The sequence below is a fragment of the Lonchura striata genome, chromosome 5 (genome assembly GCF_050655825.1).
Source record: "Lonchura striata isolate lonStrDom1 chromosome 5, ASM5065582v1, whole genome shotgun sequence".
NCBI lineage: Eukaryota > Metazoa > Chordata > Aves > Passeriformes > Estrildidae > Lonchura > Lonchura striata.
Window position 1 is genome coordinate 7202672 of NC_140707.1, and position 4829 is coordinate 7207500.

Here is a 4829-nt window from a genome sequence, read left to right on the forward strand (position 1 = left end):
TCCACCTCCCAGTTTCCCTATATCCAAGGGTTGCTCCCAGGCAAAGTGCCCGTACCATCAAGGCTGGCTGGCCTTGGCCTCTGGTGGCTGCCCCTGCCACACTGGGGCTCAGTTCTTTCCTTCCCATGGAGATCACTGTGACACTGTGGGCACCTCATGGAACCAAGGGGATCATTGTGGCACCACTGGAACCCATGGAACCAAGGGGCCATGGTGACACCGCGGGGCTTCATGGACCCAGAGACCATTATGACTCTGTGGGGCCTGATGGAACCATGGAGACCATTCCGACCCTTCAGGAGCTTGTGTCACCAAGGGGGCATTGTGACACCTCAGGGCCTCCTAGAAGCAAGGGACCATTGGGACGCTGTGGGGCCCCATGGAACTGAGGGAACATGGACCAGGTCTGGCTGGCTTGGCCTGCCAGGGGCCTCCTGAGATGTCTGGCTGATGTTGGAATGTCAAGGGCTGCCTCTCATCAGCTCCTGGAGCATGGGGCCTAGTGCTCTCTTTCGGAAAAGAACTGTCTGGCATTTCAGATGCCCATTGCCAAAACTGACAGTGCCTAATACATTCCCCATATTCAAGGGGTTCTCTCAGAACAAAATCGGGGCGCTGCGTCTGGCCTTTGCCTCTGGTGGTCACCTCTCATCTGCCCCCAAAATATTGAGGTATGTTCCTTCATTCCTATGGAATAGAAATGGTCTTCATGTCCAAGGCCCATGGCCAAAATAAGAATTGGCCACCAAGCCTGGCCAGTGTTACATAACCATCTGCAGGCCCCAGGGAGATATTGACTCTGCCAGTGCTGCCATCCTCCCTCCCGTGAGAGAAAAGGACACAGGGCAGGCGCACAGAGGAGCAACATGAACACACCGAGGGCAGGGAAGAGGAAGTTGAGACCCAGATGGGAGGGATGAGGAGATGCCTTGATCTTGGGGCTGAAATCCTCTGCTAAAGCTATGGAGAAGGATGTCATTGATACATCAGACTCTCTTTTTCCCTATAATGCATTGAAAAGTATGGGGAGGTGACTTGTTCAGCAAAGGCCTCCATGCTAAAGTAAGCAAATGTTGCAGTAGCTGTGATCCCATAAGAGGTTTGAACAGACAAAGAGTACAGAGTCATGAGACCCTGTGCCTTCAGGGAGAGAAGAAGACCTCTGTTCCCAGAGCTGAAGATGATTTTGGAAATAGATGAAGAGAACCTTTGGTCTTAAATAGCTCATCTTTAAACCAATACTGCATAAGTTGACATGGCCCATAAACACAGCTGTGGGAAAAGCTGTGAAAAAATGGGAGGGACTTCATGATTGCAGATTTCTCCAGGCAGCTGCTATTTCTGGAAATGAAAAGCCATGAGATAATTGTTTTCTTGTAGAGAAGTCTCCATAACATTAACGAGAGAAACTTCTCTCGCTAAGTGAACTGAAGAAAGACTATTCTACAGTTGGAAAACTGATGGAAAATTTTAGGTTTTGCCCCTTAACATAGTTAGTAAGTAAGAAAATGTTGTATGGAGAAGGGAAGTGTTCTGAATGTTTTGTTGTAATTATTATTCTCTTTTTTTTAGTTACTTATAACAAACTTTTCTCTATACTCCTTAACTTTGAGCCTACTTTGCCTTTCTCCTAATTCTATCTTACAGCAGGAAATGAGTAACTATATTCTAGTCAGTGCACTGGTAATTAGCCAACACTGAACACACCACACTAATTGATGCATTGGCTGAGAAACCTGAAACTGATGAACCAAAACCACTACAGAGACTTCCTGATGAACTGCACTAGAGCAGAGAGAAATCAAGGAAGACCCATGGTTTGTCAGGACTTGCTTGATCCTAATGAGCCTCATGGTGCATTTGGAGCTGAGACCTGGAACCTCGAGCCCTGAGAGGAGATTGCACAAACTTTCCAGGAGTCAAAGTCAGAAGAAAACCTCAAAGTGTCTCAAAGCATTAATGGGACCCACTGAGGTCCATGCCCAACACAGGCTCCTCATGGACTCCTTGGAGAAGAGAATTAGAGGCCAGGATGGCATAAAAACCCGCTCAGAGACTCAAAATGGCACAAAAACCTCTCAGTGTGGAAAGGAAAATCCAAAGTACCTGAAAAATGGTGAGTATCTCAAAGTATTAATGAACCTCACTGAGTGTCAGTAGAAAGCTCTCCAGGGACTCATTAAAGCAGATAATTGGGGCCATGATTGCACAAACTTCTCACAGAGTCTGTATCAAAAGGGAAAGCCAAGTTCCTTAAAGAACTGAGTATCTTGAAGCATTAATGCGCCCCACTGAGTGTTGTTCCTGACAAAGCCTCTCCAGGGACTAATTAAAGCAGATAATTGGAGGCCAGGATTGCACAAAGCTCTCAGAGACTCCAAGGCAAAAGCCAAACCCAAAGACCTTTGAAAAACCTGCAGTCCCTGGGAGCATGAAGGAGCCCGCAGGGCCATTCCTGACCAAGGCTCCCCAGGGACTCCTTCCAGCAGATCCTTGAGGCCACTGGGATGTGGGCTGGGGGGGGATGCAGAGGGCAGGAGCAGGGGCTGACAGTGCCCAGCCTGGCTGGGGCTGTGCCAGGAGGCCCCAGGGCCTCAGGACAAGGTGTCTCCTCATAGCCCTTGGTGGCACAGACACTGCTGTGCCCCAGGGCAACAAGACTTGGCTTCTCTTTGTCCCCACCTGGCATCAGTGCCTCCAGTTCTCTGCTCTGCCTGGGGCCTGGGGACACTTTCTCAGTCGTGTCTCTCAGTGGGACCCATTAAAAGTCCAAGAAACTTTGGAGTTGGATTCTGACTTGGAGTTCTGAAGAGGTTTCTGCAGCTCCCTCTCAGGGCCTGATGTTCAGGGCCTGAGCACAAAGCCCCAGAGGGTCATTAAAGTCCTTGTGCTGTGTCTGTGCTGCTGAGCTGGGCCGGGCTCCTGGCACAGAGGGAGATCCTGGTAATCAAGCAGAGCTTCAAAAGCACATTTCTCTTGCTGAGCGGCTCTTCTCCCAGCCCAGCAGGGCTGGGGCACTGCCTGCAGCCAGCCCAGGCACAGCACAGAGGCACAGAGAGCTTCAATCAGTCAGGGCTGGGAAGAGGCTGAGAAGTGCCCGGGGCAGAATCACTGCCAGCCCTTGGCACAGGAACCTCTGGCTGCAGGACAATGCAGCTGCAGCTCCTGGAGAGATCTCCTAAAGCTGGAACATGCCAATGCCCACAGACCCTGTGAGTACTGAGTGTTTCTGGTGCAGGGAAGGTGAAATGCTCATGAAGCTCTGACATGCTGAGGGCTTCTGATTAGTCATAGAATATTTCCAAGACAAGGATTTTGATAAAAATTTGGAAATTTCCTAAGAATTTGTAGTCAGCTGTCTACTATTGAAGAATGGCAGGGAAAGAAGGATAAATATTAAAGGTTGATTATGAATATTGACAAGTGCATGAGACGTCTGAACTGTTACTTTTAGTGATCAGTAGGTTCACAGGAGATCCCTAATGTGCTTTCAGCCACTCTGCCCATGGACAGCACCAGCATCACCTTTGCTGGAGCCATCAGGCTCAGTCTGAGCTGTCCTCTCTCCCAGCTGCAAACAGAACCTGCCCCCAGCCCGTGCCCTGCAAACAGGCAGGGTTCTGTCAGGCCAAGGAGAGGGCACAGAGATTTGGGGTCTGGGAGTGCTGACAGGGAGAGATGAGGCACAGGGAAACACCTGCAGGAGGAAAATCTCCAGGAAGCAGAGAGAAGATCAGGGAAGGAGAGAAAACAAAACCCAGAAATGCTGAGGCAGGGAGAGTTTAGAGATGTCCAGAGGATCCCCTCCAGTGCAGCCCCTCCCCTGCACAAGCCCCCTCCCTCCTGTGCCCCAGCCAAGCCTCTGCCCTCAGGGCCGGGGCTCCAAGGCGTGCAGCCCCTCCTGTGCAGGCAGAGCTGCAGCAGAGCCGTGGGGCAGCTCTGCAGCCCCGGGCCCAGTTCCCTCTGCAGAGCACAGGGCTGGGAGCAGCTGCCTGGCACTGGGGGCTCTGGCAGGGGCACAGCTGGCTCAGGGTGACACAGCTGTCCCCAGTGCCCGGCTCTGGGCAGTGCTGACAGTGCAGCCAGGGAAGGAGCTGCACCTCCCTTCATCCAGTGCCATCAGAGGGACACTTGGAAGTGTCCCTGAGATTTCAGTCCAAGCTGGGAGCTTCAATGCAGGGTGCCAACCTGTCTTAGAGCATCTCTGAGTTATAAGATTGATGGGGAGAGGCAGAAATGTTCTGAGACTGAAAATGCTTCTGGGTTGGTGAAATGAGCAATGTGAGTCCCTGACTACAAATGTGGAGCTGGGCTGTGGTGGATCCATCTGCTCTCAGATGTACCTGGGGGTTTTTATGGGAAAATGTGGGAAGCTGATCATCCTAACCCAGAGAAAGGTTAAAGCCCAGAGAAATTCTAAAGACGTCAGAATGACAGAGCATCTCCCCTCACTCTCCTCTCATCACTTTGCCACAGAGAACTTACTCATTTCTCCCAGAGTGCAGCAGGAATGTTGAGGATTTCTGATTTCCAGGAACAGCAGGACTGATATAAGGGTGTTTATGAAGAAAACCCCAGAATTGTAGAACACAAAAACTGTCTATATGTGTTCCATGTGAGGGGGTATGGGAAATTACTTTGATTTTGGTTACAGGCATCGCCTCTAATTCTTCACTGTCCTTTCTCCATGAACAGGTGCCCATGTGCAGCCACAGCAAATGTCCAACAGCAGCTCCATCAGCCACTTCCTCCTGCTGGCACTGGCAGACATGCGGCAGCTGCAGCTCCTGCACTTCTGCCTCTTCCTGGGCATCTCCCTGGCTGCCCTC